This window comes from Choloepus didactylus, chromosome X, assembly GCF_015220235.1.
Source record: "Choloepus didactylus isolate mChoDid1 chromosome X, mChoDid1.pri, whole genome shotgun sequence".
NCBI lineage: Eukaryota > Metazoa > Chordata > Mammalia > Pilosa > Megalonychidae > Choloepus > Choloepus didactylus.
This window is the reverse complement of record NC_051334.1, coordinates 179,062,744-179,086,494: the sequence shown is the minus strand read 5'-3', so window position 1 is coordinate 179,086,494 and position 23,751 is coordinate 179,062,744. Positions and strand designations below refer to the sequence as shown.

At 37.5% G+C, this 23,751-nt stretch overlaps 1 pseudogene; it reads right to left on the bottom strand.

The window, feature by feature from the left end:
- Positions 1 to 20,560, bottom strand: part of LOC119522496 — a 35,572-nt pseudogene extending 15,012 nt beyond the window's left edge.
- Between the last annotated feature and the right edge of the window lie 3,191 nt (positions 20,561 to 23,751).

Sequence of the window (23,751 nt, the reverse complement as noted above, 5' to 3'; positions counted from 1 at the left end):
GGGGGGGCGGTGGAGGAGAAAGAGACCCTGATAGAAAGGCTGGTAAGAACTGTTGTGCCTTCACTCAATCCAGTTTCAGTTGGCTAGACAGCTAAAGGCAAAATGGACTTTTCTGAAGTGACCCACCTTTCTGGATTGACCCCATCTGGCACCCTGGGGTGGGATACCATAATGAGAAAGAAACCAGAGGCAGAAAAGTCTCACAGAAAAAAGGGGGGGGTGGTTTAAACTGAACTTCTATAAGATAATACAGGTCCTAGAACTGAAAAGGGTAAGGAAAGTGGGGCACTGAGTGAAGGAGAGAATTTAAACAAGTCATAGGATCTGGGGATAAAAGCCTGCACAAAAACAAATAGATCAAGATTCCCAGAGAAGGAACAGAGGAAATGAAGCTCTTTCCTAGAGGTGAAACAATTGCACACAAAAAAGTACAATCTTAAAAAGTGTACCATATACATAGGGTAAGAATCAGATGAAGAACAGTTGAGAAAATCTGAACAGTTAAACATGGGCTGTTTTAAAGGTCTCAAATAAGTTAGACCAAGCATCAAAGAAGAGCCTGAACACAAAGCCAATCAACAATAAAACCCTAGACAAGAGAGAGAAATTGACCTTCATAGTTAACTCATCAAGATAATCAGATGCCCAAACATAAGAAAAAATTACAAGTCATACCAAGGAGCATGAAGATATGGCTCAGTCAAGGGAACAAACTAAAACTTCAGAGGAGACTTAGAAATTGGAACAACTAATCAAAGATGTTCAAACAAATCTCCTAAGTCAATTCAATGAGATGAAGGAAAATATGCATACAGAGATAAAGGATATTAAAAAAGACAATGTCTGAGCATAAAGAAGAATTTGAAAGTATAAAAAGAAACATAACAAATTACAGGGATGAAAGATACAATAGTAGAGATTAAAAATACAGAAGCATATAGCAGCAGATTTCTAGGAATAAATCTAAGCAAGGTTGTAAAGAACTTGTACATAGAAAACTGCAAAACATTACTAAAAGAAATCAAAGAAGCTCTAAATAAATGGAAGGACAATCCATATTCATGGATCAGAAGACTAAATATCGTTAAGATGTCAATTCTACCCAGTATCATTTGCAGATTTGACACAATCCCAATCAACATTCCAACAGCCAACCTTGCAGAAATGGAAAAGCTAATTATAAAATTTATTTGGAAGGGTAAGGAGCCCCAAATAGACAAAAACATCTTGAAAAAGAAGAACAAAGTTGGACAACTCATACTTCCTGACTTTTAAAGCATATTACAAAGTGGTCAAAACAGCATCATACTGGCACAAGGATAGATGTATTGACCAATTTATTAGACTTGAGAACTGAGAACTAGGACCTCACACCTATGGTCAACTGACTTTTGACAAGAATGCCAAGTCCACTCAACTGGGAAAGAATAGCCTCTTCAACAAATGGTCCTAGGAGAACTGCATATCCGTATGCAAAAGAATGAAAGAGGACCCCCTATCTCACACCATAAATAAAAAATTAACTCAAATTGGATCAAAGACCAAAATATATGAGCCAGGACTATAAAACTCCTAGAGTAAAATGTAAGGACACATCTTTAGGATCTTGTGTGGAAGTAAATATTATGTTTAGTAATTAAACTGGACTGGGACAAAAGGGGTCTTGGATTCACGTCTTTTTGTATTGCTTTGTATTCCTCCACCCATGGGATAGGTGGTGCAGTATAAACCTTTCCAGCACTGCTCTACCCAACTCCCTTGAAACAAGGGTCAATAAGATCAGTCAGATTGCCTCTGCCCTTGAGCAAAATGAGTCCTCCTGACTCAATTTCATCAAGCCACCTCCCAAAGCCTATCTCTATCCCTCCCTTGAGGCCCACATTCTCTACATTTCATTCCCTCCTTACCAGATTCCTACACATCAAACTTGGCTGGTCTTGTGTCATGGCACCTCAGGGCTTGGTTTTCAGGTTTCTGAAAAAATGGCTCACTAGTAATATAAGCCAAATTATACCCCTTTTCCCTATAAGCCAATCAGTGAATTTCAACTATGGCCTTCCATAGACTATATCTTAACCCATAGTACCTTGCACACAGGGAGCTCTGAGTAAATAAATATTGAATTGACATTAGTGGATGGAATGCTTGGAATCCCAGGCACATTGTCAAGATGTTGGGTCAGATGAACTCTCAAATGGCAACCTATCTTAATGTTTAACAACACACCTTGTCAGAAAATTCCTCCTAGTATTTTGCTTAAATCCCTCACAACACAATTTACACTCCATTCTCCTTGTTTTGTCTTAAGAGAAGATTGAGACCAGCTGGTGAGCATTTTCTGTGTAATAGCTCTTTATACACTTAAAGACCATTATTAAATCCCCTCCTGGCCTTCTATTTTCCAAGCTGAACAATCCCAGTCCCATTAACCTTTCTTCATAGCCCTTATTTTCAAATGATTTAATCATCTTGGTAAAAGTACTCCGAATCCTCTCCCTGGTCCAGAAATCTCTTCATCCATGGAGCACCAAAATGGATAGATTTTTACTAAGGATCAAGAAAATTCTAAACGTCAGAACAAAATTCTTGCAGAATCTTGGGTCATTTAGACACTTACCATTCAGGGATTTAACAATCAACATTTTGCTATTCACAAGCAACTCTGAGCAATTTGCAATCTTACTTAGTCTAGAGTTTAAGAACACTGGCCCTGCAGAGCTTCTTTTGTATAGGATCTCAGGCAGTGAGCAAATCAATCTGGCACCCTTGTATCCACAATTCAACAGGGATAAGTTGTTCTCCATTTATTTCTGCATATGCAGTAACTTCTATGCAGTGTAAAAACTTTTTTGGAAAAAAACTGCCATGAAAAAGAAAATCATGCTAAAATGATATTAGCAAAACTCATGATTTGAGAATATTTAGACCTTGACTTTGATATTCATCAGGTCATTTACAAATAAATATGGCCTATTCAAGGCTTGTGTTTTGTGATTTCATGTTAGCTCCATATCATCTTGTTATTCATTTAACCAGTCCTTCAACAAATGTATCCGGTCTGACCTTTTATCGCCTTCACTGCTGCCATTTTGGTCAAAGCCATACCATTTCTTCCCTGGATTATTACAATTGCTTCCCACCCATCTACCTGCCTCCAATCTTACTGCTCTACAGCATCTTCTCAACACAGCTGCCAGAGTGATCCTGTTAAAATGTAAATCAGCTCTTGTCATTCCCCTGTTCCAACCTTGCCAACAGCTTCCCATTTCTTTCATGGTGTACTCCAACAATTCCAACAATATTCTATTGATCTGTCCTCTTACTACCTCTTTCACATCATTTCTTACTACCTAAATTTCTTCTTCCCTTGTTCCACTACAGACACACTGACCTCCTTGTAGATTTTCAAACCTGTCAGGCATACTTCTCCCTCAGAGCATTTGCTCTTGTTTCCTTATACCTGGAAATCTCTTCTCCCAGTTATCCACATAGCTCATTCCCACATCTAATCTGTTGTTATTCAAATGTGGCCTTTCCAGTGTACCATGCCCTGATCACCCTATTTAAGACTGTAAACTACCGCCAGCACTTTCAATCCCTCTTACTCTACTTAATGTTTTGTTCACATCACTCATCACTTTATACATATTACATAAACTACTAGAAATTTTTCCTGTCCACTTCCCCCACTAGAATCTAGGCTCTGCTGCTAGATCTTCAAGTGGAACACTAAATGGTGCATTTTACATATCCTTTTGAATGAATCAGTGAGTTATACTGATTGACAAACTGTTGAGCAGTGGCTTAAAACACACATAAACATACACATTTCTTTATCTGAAGAGGTAATAGGAATTGAAAGTATAAATTTAATTGTAAAATATGCATTGAGTGTTTTCTACTTAAAACCTCATGCTAGCTGTTTTTCAGGTAGAGAAAAGCCTGAGACCTGTATTTTGGGAACCAAAAACTGAAAAATATCTTAGAGAAAGCAGATCCATAATGGAAGGTGACAGATTTGAGGATTGCTTAGGGGACACAAATAATTTTCTGAAGTTGATGTCACAAAAAATAAATTTGTATATCAAAGATTTGGCCTTCACTGCACTTGGCAGAAAGAGAATACTCAACTTGATGACCAATACACAGGATTCTGCAACTTATTGCTGTATTTCTTCCCAAATAAATAAGACCAACTTCTGCCTCCCTAGCAGTGTATTTATGTATCATTTTCAATACAACTTCACTGTTAGTGGATGTTAGCTTTATTTTTATTTGTTATTGATAATTCAAAAGGTGAAAATGATACTCTGTACTTATTTTCCTCTGCCTTTCTTTTTGTGTTAGCAAGAGTGGCTTTCTTGAGGAACTTCTGGGTAAGATGATGCAGTAGGGAGCTCCAGGACTCAGTGCTTCTACTAAAACAACTATTAATCAGGCAGGAACTGTCTGAAACAACTATTTTGAAACTTCAGAAGCCAGAAGAACACTGAACAACATCCAGGGAAGAGTGGGAAGAAGAGGCTGATAAATTACAGTAGAGAACTCTAAATTGCTCTCTCCGCATGGCAGCTATTGGCACGCATCCCCCACTATCACAGCAGGCTGCCATGGGGTCCAGTCCCTGGCTAGCTGCTGCTGACAGAAAGGGATATAAAAATCCTCTTAACCACATACAAGAGTGTGCACAGCTGATCACTGATTAGCAAATTTGGATAAATGGGTACTGTCTCTGAAGGCAACTGTTGTTTCAACCCCACCCCAGACAAATGCAGTGGCAGCCATTTTTTCAACGTTCCTCAGAAAGGGGCAGCATTGGAGATTTAAAGATGCAGGGCTTCCTCAAGGTTGTGGGGGATAGTAAGCTGAAGGGCTGCTTATGGTGGGAAGGCCAGGAAAGCTCAGCTTTTGGGAGATGGAGAAATTGTTTGTGCCCTTCCTGACCCCCTTCACAGGGCACTAGGGAACCAGTTTGCACCCCCCCCATTGAGGGTCCTTCGCCCTGTTTTGGCTGGAAAAGATGGAATTGGGAAAGTCTTCCATGGGGTGACCCTCCTCCCAGAATATTCCCCCCAGGCAAAAGATACATGAGACAATGAAAGGAGTGTAAAACACTATAGAACCTGAGAGTCTGGGACAAAGGACTGCCAGCTTCAAATACACAGGAGAGGAAGGTTTGTCCCCTGGGAAACAAAGGGAAGAACCAAACTCCTGTAAACAGGGTAACTCCAAAAAAACTAATAAGAAAAAGTTCAGGACAAGCCAGAGGCCCAGTAAGACAGGGAAATTCTTATACAGTGCATTCACCATGGGCAGACCTTCCTGAAAGAGGGCTGAAGCTCAAGAAATTCTCTATCTTATCATCAGCTGCTTAATAAACCAATAAACAGCCATCTAAGGGAGTAAACTAGAGTTAACATTTAAAAATATTAAAATGTACAGGGTGCAAAAAGAGTACAAGACAAAGAAACAGGAAAAATGGCCCATCCAAAGGAAGAGGATAAAAATAAAGAAAGCACCAACACAGAAGATGAGAATGTGAACATAATGAACAAATCCTTTAAAAAATTATCTTAAAAATGCTTAAGGAGATGAAGGAAAGAACAGAGAAAGAACTATAGGTTACAAGGAAAACAATGAATGAACAATATGAGAATCTAAGTAGAGACAGAAATTTTTAAAAGGAACCAAACAGAACTACTGGAGTTGAAGATCACAATAACTGAAATGAAAAAAGCCCAGGAGGGTTTCAACAGCAGATTAGAGCTGGCAGAAGTAAGAATCAGTGAACTTGAAGACAAAACACTTGAAATAAGTCAGTCTGAGGAACAGAAAGTAAAAAGAAATATTAAAAATGAAATAGCCTAAGACAGCTATGGGACACCATCAAATGCACCAATAAATACATTATGGGAGTGCCAGAAAGAGAAGAAAGGGAGAAAGGGACAGAATGAATCATCAAAGAATAATGACAGAGAATTTCCCAAATTTAGCAAAAGACATGAATACACACCATAGAAGGAGCTCAGAGAATACCTAACAGGATAAACATGAAGAAAAATACACCCCATCGTATATTGATTATGCCATCAAATGCAAAAGACAAGGAGAGAGTTCTGAAATTACAAGGCAAAAGCAAATGGTTACATACAAGGAGGTCCCAATTACATTGATTGCCAATTTCTCATCAGAATCCATAGAGGCAAGAAGGCAGTGGGTTAATATACTTAAAGTGCTGAATGAAAACAACTGCTAACCAATAATTTTATATCCAGCACGACTCTCGTTCAAAAATGAGTGAGAGAGTAAGACACTCTCAGATAAACAAAGCTGAGGGAGTACGTCACCACTAGATCTGCTCTACAAGCAATGCTAAAGGGAGTTCTTCAGATTGGTAAGAAAGGACACTAGACAGTGGTTCAAAGCAGCATAAAGTGCAGTAAAGGTAACCACTTGGGTAACTATATTCTTGAATTGTATTCTTGAATTGTATTGCTTGGTATGTAACTCCACTTCTTATATCCTACAGGTGCTGAAATGCAAATGCATGAAAAGTAATGATAAGTTTAGGTTTTTGGACGTAAAATGTACAAAGATATAAATTGTAACAAGTACAAAAAATGCTTGTGGGTCAGAGGGGTATAGGAAAATTATATGCTCATGCTATGTTAAGTTGGTATCAAACCAAATATAATTGTTTTGTATTTAGGATGTTAAATTTTAACCCTATGGTCACTACAAGGAAAACAGATGAAAAATATATCCAGAGAGAAACAAGAAGACACTCAGTATGGTACAACACAAGAAAGCAAATAAATATAAAAGCAGGCCTTAATGGAAGTAAGGGACAAAAATGATATAAGACATACAAAGGCTAAATAGCAAAATGGCAGAAGAAATACCTGTATTATCACTAGAGACTTTAAATGTAAATAAAAAAACTCTCCAGGGACTGGCAGAATGGATAAAAATGCACAGCTCAACTATATGCTGTCTGGAAGAGACTCGCCTTAAAGTCAAAGATACAAATAGGTTCAAAGTGAAGGTGTAGAAAAAAATATACCATGCAAGTAGTAACCAAAAGAGAGCTGGGGTGGCCATACTAACAAAAAAAATCAGATAAATAATAAATAGGTATGAGGGACAAAGGTGGTCATTAAATACTGATAAAAGGGACAAATCAACAGCAAGATGTAACAATTATAAATTTATATTCACCTAACATCAGAGCCTTAAAATATATGAAGCAAATACTGACAGATTTGAAGGGAGAAACTGAGGGTTCCACATTAATAGTAGGAGATTTTAACACATCACCCTCAATAGATAGAACATCTAGTCAGAAGATCATTAAAGAAATACAAGACTTGAAAGATACAATAAACAACTATACCTAGCAGACATATATACAATACTGCACCCAACGAAAACAGAACACACATTCTTCTCAACTGCACATGTATCATTCTCCAGGATGGACCTTATGTTGGGTCACAAAACAAGTCTCAATAAATTTAAAAAATATTGAAATCATTCAATGTATATTTTCTGAACACAATGGAAAGAAGCTAGAAATCAATAACAGAAAAAGAAGTGGAAAATTCACAAATATGTGGAAATGAAAAAACATACTCTTAAACAACTGGTGGGTTAAAGAGGATATCAAAAGCAAAATTAGAAAATATCTTGAAATGAAACAATTGAAAATAAATATACAACATACTAACTTATGGAATCCAGTGAAGGTAGTGCTGAGAGGTAAATTTAAAGCTCTAAATGTTTACATTAAAAAAGAAGAAAGTCTTCAAAAGAGAGACCTAACCTGATAACTGGAAGAACTAAAAACAAACAAACAAACAAACAAACAAAAAAAGAAGCAAAATGACCCAAAGCAAGCAAAAGGAAGAAAATAACAAAGATCAGAGCTGAGTTAAATGAAGTAGAAAACAAAACAAACAAACAAAAAAAAATAGTAAAAATCAACAAAATAGTTGGTTCTTTGAAAATAGCAACAAAATAAACAAACCTTTAGCTAGAATAACAAAAAGGGAGACAGGATAAAACTAAAAATTCCTAATGAAATGGGCGACATTACTACTGACCAGGCTGAAATAAAAAGGACTATAAGTGGATACTATGAATAATGGTATTCCAATAAATTAGATAACCTAGATGGTATAGACTAATTCTTAGAAACACACAAACTACCTACATTGACTCAAGAGGAAATAGAAGATCTCAACAAACCAATTACTAGTAAAGAGACTGAGTCAGTAATCAAAAACTTGTCAACAAAGAAAAGCCTAGGACCAGATGGCTTCACAGGGGAATTCTACCAAATTGCAAGAAAACTTAACTCTAATTCTGTTCAAACTCTTCCAAAAAATTGAAGAGAAGGGAACACTCCCTAGCTCATACTACAAGGCAAACAGCACCCTCATAACAAAGCTGGATAAAGATACAAGAAAACAAAACTACCCCTTTCTAATATGAACAGGTTAGGGTGGTCACTGCCTAGACCCCCATGAAGATTGAGAAAGTGATTAAATGAGAGGAAGGGGTAGCAACAGACAAGAGAGGATTTAGCAAAGGATTACAAATACTGAATCCATATATATATTTAAATGCTAGGGTATTAGAGTAGCTAGAAGGAAAAAAAAAAGGAAAAAAAAAAACTTCAGACCAATATCTCTTATGAATTTAGTTGCAAAAATCCTCAACAAAATAATAGCAAACTGAACCTAACAGCATATTAAAAGAACTACACACCATGATCAAGTGGGATTTGTCTTTGGTATGCAAGGTTGGGTCCACATAAGAAAATCAAATAATATAATACACCACATTAACAGAATGAAGGGGAAAAACCACGTGATAATCTCAATCTATGCACAAAAGACATCTGACAAAACTCAACACCCTTTCTTGACAAAAACAATCAGAACACTATAAATAGAAGGAAACTTCCTTGACATGATTAAGGGCATATATGAAATGCTCACAGCTAACATCCCACTTAATGGTGAAGGACTGAAGGCTTTCCCTCTAGGATCATGAACAACAAAAGGATACCCAGTCTCACCACTGTTACTCAACATTGTACTGGAAGTTCTTGACAGAGCAATTAGGCAAGTAAAGAAATAAAAGGCATAGAAATGGAAAGGAAGAAGGAAAACTTTCCCAATTTGAAGATGACATGATCCTATATACAGAAAATCTTGAAAAATCCACAACAAAGCTAGTGGAGCTAATAAATGACTGCAGCAAAGTGGCAGGGTACAAGCTCAACATGCAAAAATCAGTAGTGTTTCTATACACAAGCAATGAACAGTCAAAAGCAAAAGTCAAGAAAAAAATTCCATTCCCAATAGCAACTAAAGGAATTACTGTCTAGAAATAAATCCAACTAAGAATGTTAAGGACATATACACAGAAAACTACAAAACATTGCTAAAAGAAAACAAAGAAGACCTAAATAAATGGAAAGATATTCCTTTTTCATGGATTGGAAGACTAAATATAGTTAGGATGTCAATACTAAAACAAAGCCATTTATAGATTCAATGCAGTCCCAATCAAAATTCCAACAACCTTCTTTACAGAAATGGAAATGTCATTCCTCAAATTTGTATGGAATGGTAAAGGTCCTATATAGCTAAAGTCATTTTGAAAAAGAATAATTTAGAGGGAGGACACACACTTCCTGATCTTAAAATTTATTACAAAGTCACAGTAATGAAAGCAGCATGGTACTGGCACAAGGACAGTCATATAGACCAGTGGAACAGACTTGAGAGCTCAGAAGTCAACCCTCACATTTATGGCCAACTGATTTTTTACAAGGTGGCAAAGACCACTCATCTGGGAAAGAATACTCTCTTCAACAATTGATGCTGAGAAAATTGGATCTCTGTTTACAACACAAAGAAGGAGGACCCCCTACCTCACACCATAAACAAAAAATCAACCCAAAATAGATTAAAAAACCCTACATATAAGAGCTGGAACTATCAAACCCATAGAAGAAAACATAGGGAAGCATCTTCAGTACTTTGTATTAGGCAATGGTTTCTTACACATTACACCCAAAGCAAAAGCAACAAAAGAAAAATAGATAAATGGGACCTCATCAAAATAAAAAACTTTCTGTTTTCAGAGGACTTTATCATGAAAGTGAAAATACAACCTAAACAATGAGAGAAAATATTTGAAAATTACATATCCAATAAAGGGTTAATATTCAGTAAACAAAGAAGTCCTTCAACTAAACAACAAAAAGACAAACAATACAATTTAAAAATGGCAAAAGGGAGGTAGGGGCAAGATAGTGGTGTAGGGAAGTGTGGGATTTAGTCCATCCTCTAAGGCAGCTGGTAAATAGCCAGGAACTGTCTGGAATAATTGTTTACAGGACTTCGCAGACCAGATGCACATCATACACCAGTCAGGAAGGGCCAAGACTGATATATCACAGCACAGAACTGTAAGTAAATTCTTCCACACTGTGGAGGATGGTGCCCCTCCCCCACTGGCATGGTGGACTGACTCTGAGCGTCTCCCTAGTGGGAAACAGAAGCCCTCTCTACTAGGAGCAAGGGAAGAGGAGTTAACCATGCTCCAACTGCAGATTTGATTACCAAATTGGGACTGCTGAATAACAGCTCTGAGCACAGTTAAATCTACAATGCAAACAAGAAATAAACCAGGAGTTCTGGGGGCTGGGACGGGCTATGAGAAACAGATTTTTTTAAGCAGCCAATGATAGAGAGCAGCAAGTATTCTCCATTTTCAGCCCTGCCCCAGGCAAGGATGGGAGTATGGTGGACTGACAAAGTAATCAGGTAGAGGAAATTCCCAAAAGGGCATATCTTCCCAAACAAAGGGGGGGGGGGTCAGGGGCCAGTGCAAGTGGCATCTCTCATTCAGAGAATTTAGACCCTATGGGCTGGGATATCAGCAGCAGTTTCAACCTAAAACAGCACAGCCCAACCTGCCTCAAACATGGTCCTGGCAGGGGAGAAAGGGAAGCTGCTTAAGAGTTTAGTAATTTTTCTAACCTGAAGTGAACAGGGGGCTGAGACACAGATCCTCCAACACCCCCCCCCCCAAAAAAAAAGGGAGGGGAGAAAGGCCCAGCACAGACAGTGACTGTTATTTAGAGAATCCAGCCAGGGTCTGGAAAACAGAAACAGTTTGACTGTCTTTATCCTCAGCCACTGTCTCAACCAATCCCCTGGCAGAGATGGGGTCTGCTGAGAACGAAAGGCACAGTACCACTTTAGGCCTGTAGGGAGCAGCAAGCTGACAAGTGCCATCTCCTAGGTAGGACAGGAAAAGAACAAAATTAAGAGGCTTCATAGGAAAGACTGGCACCCTGCTAGATCTCATCCCCAGAGAACTTTGATACTGATTACATCCCCTTCATGAGTCCTGGGCCTGCTTGTCTAGGAAAACCTGACTAGGGTCGATCCCTCCTCCCAGAGCTGTACCTAAAAGTAAAAGTTGCTAGAGGTAAAAAAGGGAGTGTTAAAAACATATAGAGGCAAAAATAAATAAATAAATAAAAATAAAACAAACAGCAGATCAACATTCTCTGAGGAGGAAGAGGGATGAGCAAACATTTTCCGGGGGGTGAAACAACTGCACAATAATAGGGTAATCTCAAAAAACTTCCATATAGACAGGGCAAGAATCACAAAAAGAAGAGCTGAAAAGATACAGTCAGTTAAACAGAAGCTATGCTAGAGTATATAGAAGCTAGGTCTAGAATAAGTAGAACTGAATGTCAAAGAATAGTATGAGAACAAAGCCAACCAACAAGAAACCCCTGGGTAAAAGAGAAAAAATGACTACCAAAATAAACTAATCAAGAAAATCAGATGCTTAGACACCAGCAAAAAATCATGAGTCATACTAAGAAGCAAGAAGACATGGCCCAGTAAAAGGAACCAACTAAACTTCAGATGAGGCACAAGAGTTGAAAGGACTAATTAAAGATGTTCAAACAAATCTTCTAAATAAATTAAACAAGTTGAAGGAAACTGTGGCAAAAGAGATGAAGGATATAAAGAAGACACTGTGTGACCATAAAGAAGAACTTGAAAGTTTGCAAAAATAAATGACAGAACTTATAGGAATTAAAGACACAATATAAGAGATGAAAAACAAATGAAGACATACATATAAGAATATAAGAAAAGCACACAGCTAACATCACATTCAATGGGGAAAGCCTGGAAGCTTTCCCTCTAAGATCTGGAACAAGACAAGGATGCCCACTATCACCATTGTTATTTACCATTGTGCTGGAAGTTCTAGCTAGGACAATTAGGCAAGAAAAAGAAATAAAAGTCATCAAAATTGGAAAGGAAGAAGATAACTTTCATTCTTTGCAGATGACATGATCCTGTATGTAGAAAATCCTGAAAATTCTACAGCAAAGCTACTACAACTAATAAACCAGTACAGCAAAGTGGCAGGATACAAGATCAACATGCAAAAATCAGTAGTATTTCTATATGCTATCAAGCAGAAATCTGAGTAGAAAATCAAGAAAAAAAATTCTATTTACATTAGCAAGCAAAAAAAAATACAATGTTTAGTAATAAATTTAAACAAAAACATAAAAGACCTATGCAAAGAAAACACAAAACATTGCTAAAAGAAATTGAGGAAGACCTGAATAAATGGATGGACATATCATGTTCATGGATTGGAAGACTAAATATAGTTAAGATGTCAATTCTACCCAAATTGATTTATAGATTCAATGTGATACCAACCAAAATCCCAACAACTTACTTTTCAGAAATAGAAAAACCAATAATCAAATTTATTTGGAAATGCAGGGTGCCTTGAATAGCTAAAAGTATCTTGAGAAAGAAGAATGAAGTGGGACGTCTCACACTACCTGACTTTAAAGCATACTACAAAGCTACAGTGGTCAAAACAGCATGGTACTGTCATAAAGATAGATATACTGACCAATGGAATCAAATTGAGAGTTCAGAAATAGACCATCACATCTATGGACAAGTCCACTGAACTGGTGCAGAAACAGCCTCTTCAACATATTGTGCTTGGAGAACTGGAAATCCATATCCAGAAGAATGAAAGAGTCCCCCACCTCATAACTTATACAAAAATTTACTCAAAATGGATCAAAGACCTAAACATTAGAGCTAAGACCATAAAACTTTTAGAAGAAAATGTAGGGAAATATCTTAAAGATCTTTGGTAGGAAGTAGTTTCCTAGATCTTACACCCAAAGCACAAGAAATGAAAGAAAAATAGGTAAATGGGATCTTCTCAAAATTGAATACTTTTGGCACCTCAAAGGACTTTGCCAGGAAAATTAAAAGGCAGTCTATTCAATGGGAGACAATATTTGGAAATCACATATCAGATAAGGGTTAATATCCAGAATATACAAAGAGATCCTACAACTCAATAACAAAAAAGACAAACAACCCAATTAAAAATGGGCAAAAGGCATGGATAGACACTTTTCAATAGAGGAAATACAAATGACTCAACAGTGTATGAAAAGGTGATCAACTTTACTAGCTATTAGGGAAATACAAATCAAAACCCCAATGAGACAACATCTCACAACTACTAGAATGGCCATTATCAAAACACTGAAAACTACAAATGCTGAAGAGAATATAGAGAAATAGGTACACTTAGCGTTGGTGGGAATGTAGAATGGTGCAGCCACTCTGGAAGGCAGTTTGGTAGTTCCTCAGGAAGCTAAGTACCTAATTGCCATATGAACCAACAATCCATTGCTAGGTATATTTTTGTTAAGAAGTGAAAGCAGGGAGACTAACAGACATTTGCACACTGATGTTTATGGAAGTATTATTCATGATTACCAATAGATGGAAACAGCCCAAATGTCCATCAACTGATGAGTGGATAAACAATTTTTGGTATATACAACTGGTGGAATATTAGGCAGGTGTAAGACTGAATAAAGTCATGATGCATGCAACAACATGGATGAACCTTGAGGAAATTATGTTGAGCAAAATAAGCCCAAAACAAAAGGACAAATACTCTATGGTCTCACTAACATGAACTAACTATATTGAGCAAACTGAGAGTTAAATTAGAGAAAACAGGTTATCAGGAGATATAAAGATGACAGAGATTGTGCAATTGATGCTTAAGGAGTACCGAATGTTCAACAAGGTTGATTGTAAAGGTTTGGAAATGGAGAAGCACAATACTGTATGATAGTAGCACAATATTGTAAATGTAATTAACAAAGCTGATTGTGAGTATGGTTGAATACATTAAGACTAGAGTTGTATATGTCACCAGAATGCAAACTAGAGGATAAAAACTGGAACTCTATAACTTAACAAAACATACTGTGGACAATGACATTAGTCAATATAAGACATTAAGAAAAATATAAGAAAGTTTTTAAATGAATGAGAACAATGTATATCACTGTTACAAGGTGTTAAAAATGGGAAGATATATGGAAAAATACAATTAATGCAAATTAAGGTCTATAGTTAACAGTAACACTGTAATATTCTTTCATTAATTGTACCAAAGGCAATATACCAAAGCCAAATGTACATAAGAGGGGGATATAAGTGTGGGGTATATGATTTTTTCTTTTATTTTTCCTTCTTTCTTTTCAGAAGAAATGGGAAAGTTCTCACATAGATTGTGGTGGGGAATGCATGGCTATGTGAGTATTCCTGAAGCCATTGATTTTACACTTAGATTGGATTGTATGGTGTGGGAATAATACTGTTTAAAAAATATAAACAGAAAACCACAAGTGTGGGAGGAGATGTGGAGAAAGATGCATACCTATTCACTGTTTGTGGGGAAAAGGAATTGTGCAGCCCTCTGGAGGGCAGTGTGGTGGTTCCTCAGGAAGCTGGATATGGCATTGCCATATTATCTGGCAATTCTGTTATTAGGTATATGCCCAGACAAACTGAAAGAGGGACATGAATAGACATTTGCACACTGGTGTTTATGATGGCATTATTCACGATTGCCAATGGATGGAGGTGGCCCAAGGGTACATTGACTGATGAGCAGATGGGCGAAAAGTGGTGTATACATATTATGGAATATGGTGTGGCTACCGAAAGGAATGAAGTCATGAGGCATGCAACGAGGTGAATGAAACTTGAGGACAATATGTTGCGAGAAATAAACCAGAAACAAAAGGACAGATATTGTATGGTCTATGATATTATGGTCTGTATCTTAAAACTTCTACATCTGTGTGAGACCAAAGGAAGAGATGTTTATTTTGTCCAAAATTTAAATTCCCTGTAGCACACTGTGATGGTTAGGTTCATGTGATAACTTGAGCAGGTAATGGTGCCCAGTTGTCTGGTCAAGTAAGCACTGGCCTAACTGTTACTGCAAGGACATTTCATGGCTGGATAATAAAGAAGAAGGCTGGTTTATTAAATCATCAGTCAGTTGATGGCATCTGTGGCTGATTACATCTATGATCAACTAAGGGAGTATCTTCGGTAATGAGAGAATCTGATCAGTTGGATTTAATCCAGTCAGTTAAAGACTTTAAGGGAGAAGAGAGAACTTTCACTCCTTCAGTCAGCCAGCCTCTCCTAGGGAGTTCACTGAAGACCTTCATTGGAGTTGCCAGCTCGCAGCCTGCCCTGCAGAATTTAGACTCATACATTTCTGCAGGTGCATGAGAAACTTTTATAAACTCTCATATTTACAGATATCTCCTGTTGGTTCTGTTTGCCTAGAGAACCTGAATAATATACACACTAATTTCTCCTGTCTGGTCAGTTTATTTAAACAACTTAATTACATGGAAGCTAGAATAGGGAATGAGATCTTGCTATTCTGTACAGGTTAATGTAATACCCTGATATATTCCAGAATATTGGGGGCAGAAAATAAAAAAAAAAAATATTTGCAAAGTCCCTTGAGGGACTGGAGAAAAAATGTGGAACTATTAAACTCCCCCACCTGGGGAATTTCTGATATTCTCTCAAGCATTAGGGACTCCCAATTTAAGAAGCCAAGCCCTTGATCTTGAAGCTTAACCTTATGAGACTTATTTCTGTAATGGTGAAGCTAAGCCTACTTACAATTATGCCTTAGAGTCACCCCAGAGAACCTCTTTTGTTGCTCAGATGTGGCCTCTCTCTCTCTAAGCCAAACTCTGCAAATAAACTCACTACCGACCCCCTACATGGGACATGACTCCCAGGGGTGTAAGTCTCCCCAGGAACATGGGATGTGACTCCCAGGGATGAACTTGGCCCTGGAATAATGAGATTAATAATTCCTTCTTGACCAAAAAGAGGAAAAGAAATGAAACAAAATAAAGTTTCAGTGGCTAAATATAGGTTTCAAATAGAGTCACAAAGTCATTCTGGAGGTTACTCTTATGCAAGCTTCAGCCAGATATTGCAATTTGCCACTGTATGCCAAGCCTCAACTACCAGTATTCCCGAAAACCCTAAGGAACACCATAGGCTCTATCCAAGACTTTATAAAAAATTTACTTATCAAGTTTATTTTTTCAGAAACTTAAAGCTTCCAGATGCTCCTATGCCAGATAAGCCCTGAAACCCAGAGGTACCAGTCTCTCCAAGAAAATCAACCAGTTTCATTCCTCTACCCCATAATATCAACACTCCTTTTCAGCATGAAGAAGTTAGAAGAGTAATTGCCCAGATATCTCTGAAGACTGAAAGAATGATCAAATCAGAGGGAGGAGTTGTAATGGAGAAATTAAGATTTAACAAATTATTATGACTACTGACTCATTATATAGATATTTCTTTTTAGTTTCTAATGTATTGGAGTAGCCAGAAGGAAATACCTGAAAATGTTGAACTTTAATCCAGTAGCCTTGATCTTTGATAACGATTGTGTAACAGTCTAGTTTTTATCTTGTGATCTTGTGATTGTAAAAATCTTGTGACTGGCACCCCCCTTTATCCAGTGTAGGGGTAGATGAGTAAGAAAATAAAGAGATGCATGAAAAATAAATAAATAATAGGTTGGGAATATGGGGAAAAATACCCCTCCATGAACTATGGACAAGAATTAATAGTACTACTTTAATAATCATTCATCAATTGTAACAAATATAACTACTATTAAAATAGTAGAATTACAAAAAAGTGCTATCATCAATTTTAACAAATTTTCCATACTAATGCAAGTGGTGGTGGTGGGGCGGTAAATAGCAATCCTGTATTTTATGCATGATTGTTCCATAAACCCACAATTTCTCTAATAATTTTTTTTTAAATGGCAATAGACTTGAACAGACATCTCTCCAAAGAAGATATACAAATGGCCAGAAAGCACATGAAAAGATGCTCAACATCATTAGCCGTCAGGGAAACGTACATTAAAACCGCAATGAGGTATCATTTCACATCCATTAGAATGGCTGCTATTTAAAAATGAAAACAATGAGTGTTGGAGAGGATGTGGAGAAATAGGAACACTCATTCATTGCTGGTGGCACTGTAAAATGATGCAGACACTGTGGAAGACAGTTTGGCAGCTCCTCAGAAAGCTAGGTATAGAACTACCATATGACCTGGCAATTCCAGTACTAGGTATATACACAAAAAAAATTGAAAGTAGGGACTAGACCAGATATTTGCATACCAATTTTCACAGCAGCATTATTCAGAGTTGCCAAAAGATGGATGCAATCCAAGTGTGTATCAAGTGATGAATGGGTAAACAAAATGTGGTAATACATACAGTGGAATATTATTCAGCCATATAAAAGAAAGAAGTGCTGATACATGTGACAATATGGATAAACATTGATGACATCATGTTCAGTGAAATAAACCAGGCACAAAAGGACAAATATTGTATGATCTCACTGATTTGATATAATAAGAATGAGCAAACTCATAGAATTAGAATCTAGAATATAGGTTACCAGCTGACAGGATGGGAATAGGGAATGGGAAGTTAAGGCTTAAAATGTACAGGGTTTTTATTTGGGGTGTTGGGAATGTTTTGGTAATGGACGGTGATGATGGTAACACAACATTGTGAATGCTATTAACAGCAATGAAATATTTATCTGAATATGATTAAAAGGGGAAATGTTAGGTTATATATATAGTAACAGAATAAAAATTTTAATGAAATCCATGGAACTACACTACTCAAACAGTGGATCCTAAGTTAAACCATGGATTTTAATTAATAGTACAATTACAAAAATGTGTTATCATCAATTGTAACAAACGTTCCACACTAATGCAAGTTGCTGTTGGTGGGGTGGTATATTGGAATCTTATATTTTATGCGTGATTGTTATGTAAACCCACAACTTCTCTAATAAAGAAATTAAAAGAATTGCTTTCTCTGTGTGTTTATTTACTATTTGTATTTTCTCTTCCATGCAATTCTAAGAGACTTACACCATACTACACTGTTTGAATCTCCTGTAATATACACAAGGCTTGAAGGTAATTTTTCTAAGTTCCTGTGTGTCACAGGAAACTCAGGTTAAAACTTGGTCAGAGTTCAGCAGTAGAGGTAGGCCAAGCTCAAAATCAACTAAGTCATGGCTATTTTTCTTGTTAATGATTTAATTCACGCTAGCTCCTCTATCACATTTACAATGTGCAGTGCAAATCAAGCTTTCTATACTTAGGTGACGTCCAGTAGGTAAACCAACCAGTCTTTCGCCTTTAGGAGGCTGCAAGCATCACTTCTGCAGCACTTCTACCCTCTGCTGGCATGGAAAGCAACACTCATATCAGAATTCTGGAGCTGTATGCTTCTGGCCTCTCAGGTCAACAATCGTCAGAAAATTAGAGCTGAACAGTATATCAAAAGCCCTATTCCAAAGGTGTGAACAGTAATGAAAGCCGGCTAGGAGGAGCCAGATTGCTGGCAATTAATGTCCAACTATTTTTACACCTCCAAGGAAATATTTACCACATAACTGTGTCTCTAAAGTAATACAAATAAAGAATAAAATAATTTACTTGGGACTAAATCATTTAGATTGTTTTCAGTTCAGCAAATTTTAAAGTGTAATTTCTATTGAAAAGCCTCTGCATTTTAGTAAAACATTTTTCATTCGTAACAGTGTAATCAACATTAAAATAATGCCCTTGCACCAATTTCATCTATGGCTACACACATATTAAGCCCTAGCTATAGGGAAGGAATTTGCCTCTCCATCCACCACAGTTGAGCAAGTCCTAGAACCTCAGTCTTCTGTAGCTGAGATCATTCTGCTAGCCAACTCCTTTTAATGAAAGGCAAAGAAAGGTCAGGGGCACAAGAGTGGTGTGGATATGTGTATACATATATAGTTAAACACAAAAATAAACACATATATATATATGTGTGTGTATATATGTACATATCTATATATGTATATATGTGTGTATTTGACATACATACAATATAAATTTCAGCTAGCCTTAACTAGCTTGCCTTAGCTTATTGAGGGTTACATCTTTTCCACTTCTATGTCTCCCCATCTTGGGATGACTCAGAAAATGTACTGAATGAATTATCACATGCCCATGAACTGAAAGTCCATCCCATAAATGTTGCATTTATCTCTGCTTTCCCCTTTAAACTAAAATTGTATTTATGGTCGTCCCTGGTTCTGTCTTTGAAAGACATCTGGTAATAATACACAACATATTTGCTTCTGAAAATTCAATGCCTGACTCATTCTGCTGTCACTCTGACATAATCTTATCTATCATCAGGAAATTCAGTCTCACTCCCTCATCTCTATCCCCCAAGGTTATGCTCCAAGTGCTCCATCAGCCGGGATAAGGACTTTCCTACCTGGTTGTGACCCTATGGCATGGTTACTACCCAGGTTTGCCTCTGCCATGCTTCTTCTTTCCCCTAAAACAACCTCTGATGAAACAGCATCTCCCCTTTGACTTCTTATGCTTTCTAAGGTACTAATACACAATTATAGTCACTGATTATGCTAATAAAAGATACTCAGGAAAATGCGAATTTTGGCAAGAGCCTTTGAAAATGGGGCAGGGCTTCTCAGGTCCCTCCTTCCCTCTCTTAACTAAGTCTACTGATGAGTCTCCTAGGTCATGAAGGGCAGCAAGGACAGCATCCATGAGGGATGCCGTGAGAAGGGAAAGTAGGAAGGAGGATCTTTACATCATCTTGTCAAGATAACTGGGTGCAACCCAGCTGCTGGCTGCGCTGTAGAAACAAAAACCCTCATTTCATTTTACTTGATAAAACTAAGTACCTAGTGCATAGCTAAGTGCATTCATTTGCTAATCATGAAAAGTGATAGCCTTCCAATTCCCCTTCGGGGGCCCCAGTTGAAGCCTGCTGTTGCGAAGCAGTAGAGTAGGCTGCAGTGAGATAACATATGGCTTCTTTCCACAGAAATCGAGATCTCCATCCAGCCCACCTGGGAACAGGCTTGGGCAGCTCTCCAGGCTAGTCGCTGTTCATAGCAGGTGCCTGGCTGTGCTGAAGAAGGTAGGATTAGGATGTTAGGAGGGGTCATTCCAGAGAATTCACTGCTTGAGTTCAGGGGCCCCATCAGGAACAACATAGGTCTGGGAAACAGGAAGGTCCATCAGCAGGAACACACAGAAATCTGACCAATATCCCCAAACCTCCAAAGTAGAGGGGACTGTTTCAGACTGGAGGGAATGGAGCTGAGTAAGACAAAGAAATCCAGGAGTGGGGAACTGGATCTGGGAGGGCAATGGTGATGTCTCAAAGCCTCCATCCAAATGTGATTTTTGGGAGTCATCTAACAAATCACGCTCTTGGCAATTTTTGCTTTGGTGGGACTGGGAGCAGAATGTGGAACAGGGCATAGGACAAGACTGGGCTCACTTCTTATAGCTAGCATTTTGCTGTGCGAGTGATGCAACATGACATGCATTTAGGGCCTGGATTCTGAATATACAAGACAACATTCAGAGTTGTCCCATGATGGACAGGTAAAGATTTTTCTTTTTTGATGGGGAGGCAGGGTGGAGAAGTAGAGGAAGAAAGAGAAAGAGATTGGGGTTGATCCTTATTTTTTCTTGTACTTTATTTCCTGAACCCTCAGAATGTTTTTCAAGAGTGAACAAAGTACCTTTATTTTACTGTATATTGAATACCTAATCATTCTAAAGAAATAGAGAAACTGGACAACATTATCAAACATAGAGAATATTCATTTATTCAGAAGCGAGAGAAAAGGGAGGAGTAAAATCTTGACCAAACATTCCACTGTCTCCTCCTAATTCAGTTGATGCTTTAGGGCCAGATGGACAAGAGCAAACTCTTAGACCTGTTAAATAGATGAGGAATTGCAGGGGAGGGGAGTGGTTAGGCTTGTACTAACATGTTAGATAGAAAAAGCAGGATGTAAAAGCATATAGTTATAATTAGAGACATAATACACTATGCCTATGACAGAAGGCTGCAGGGATAGAGGAATACGATAAAACACTAACAAATGTGGTAAAATCCTGAGGCTATACATTATTTTTCTATTTTCAAATATCCAAATTCACAAATATACACAGTCACCCATATATATATATGTGTGTGTCTGTGTGTATACTTTAAAATGCATTGGAAATGTAGAACATCAATTCTAAAAGAAGAAACAGAGAGGTGAGTAGACAGCGAGGCAGGTGGCCTGAGAAAGAAAGATGTGGGGAGATTCGATCAGCTGGAAGCTTTCCATTCTTCATGTTCCCATAAAACAGATGATCACAAGAGAGGCACTCAAGATGTTTTACCCCTCTCCTTGAGCATCCCCTTACTTTCCTGTGGACACAACTGCCTCTTATTTTGCATGACCAGAGCAGCCTACAGCTGCACTTCCTGGTTCCATAGCTCAAAAGGTAGAAAAGCAGTATTTAGTGGAGGACTGGATCCTCCCAGCACAGTTAAATTTCTCTCCCAACATCCAGTTTAGTTAAAAATAGCCCTTCTACATCAACTAAGAAAAATTGGGCAGCTTGGCTTTACAGTAAGCAGCTGTTAATTTCACAGTCTAACAATAGGGTTTTCTGGTGAACCATATACAGCACATGGATGTACCTCTCAGTTTAGAAGGAAGTTGAAAGAGCCATGTTTTTAAAAGTGATGTTTACTCCAGATCAGTGATCCTGCTGTCAGTCTCAATATTCTTTTTTTGTTTGTTTGTTGTGCATTTGGATCTAGTGTGCATTAGGCAAACAGCTCTAGATATTTTTCCCCTAAACTGATGAAAAGATTTATTTTTTAATTCATTGAAATGTCCCTAATCTTTAAACCCCACATCCTTAAATCTGAACGAAAAAAAATATTACAGTTTCTGGAGTGATGGATGTGATTTTACTCAAAGAACAGCAATGACTCTGGACATTTTTTATCTTCCACTTATGATTAGGGATAACTGAAGAGCAAGGTGTACCCCATAGTGCAAGCAGAGACAGCTGCAGCTGATCCAATAGATTAAAAAGATCTAGCTGGTTTGGGAAATAATAAAATTAGAGCTGCAAATTAAGTTTGAGAACTAAATCAATCTTTTGATTACTGGATTCAATTTAAAGGGCATGAGGAAAAGCTTTATAATCTTCTCGGCATGGTTGGCTTTTTCTAGTCAGGCATGCTGACTGCAGCATAATGCCACACTTCCTTTTATTAAAATGTCAAATTCTATTCAGCTGGAAATTTTCTTAACCGCCAGAGAAGGTTTACACTGAACACACCTGGCTAACTCTTGGGTTTATATCAATTAAATGAAATTTTGACAGGTTGGATCACACTTCCTCTCAAAGTGTAGAAACTTGGTCCCTTTTATATTCTCTTATCTTATACCTGCATGATATAAAAAAAGCCTTTGTACAGACTAGATCTCTACTTCATATTAAGGCTTCTGATTGAAATAAGTGATTTAGACTAAAGCAATGAACACTGAGCAAATGAATAGAAACCATATCATGGTAGTATGGAAGCCTGCCAGAGAAGAGAGCTTAAGGGCTCAGAGTCGTGTTTGCAGAACATGCAACTGATGGTGATGGCCAACACTGTAGAACCAGCTGGTTTGTGTTTGCTTGTTTAATTTTAATGAGAGAAAACAATTCCAAGGAAGAACCAGCAATGACCTTTTCAGAAACTGAATCCAAATTTCAAGAAATGTGAGTCTTCACTGTTTCCATATCTGCATCTTAATCAAGACACCAGTATATTAAATACATCTTCCCAATCAGGAGCAGTAGAACACAGAGAGCTGGTTCCCATGAATTTCACCCATCAGTTTTGCAGAAAAGAAATCAAGACCAAAAGAATCATCTATTAGAAGTTAATATAATCCAGACAAAACCCCTGAATCTCTGACAATTCTCACTTTATGATTATGTAGAAATAAGTTGCTGTATTTCCAGGGCCTATCAACTAAATCTCCCATACTTAGTTTCACTAAAAAAATAAATACCACTTTGATGCGATGATTTCTCTCTCATTTCGGATTCTACAGTAGACTTGCAATTGCATTCATAGTAATTTTTTCTTCACTTTTACTTAATGACAGCCTTATTGAGGCACAATTCACATATCATAAAATTCATCCATTTAAAGTATACAATTCAGTTTATTTTAGTATATTCACAGAGTTGTGTAACCATCACCACTATGTAGTTCCAGAATATAGTCATCATCCAAAATGGGAGCCTGTACTCATTTTCAGTCACTTCCATTACTCCCAGGCCCTGGCCACCAATAATTCCTTCCTGTTTTTCT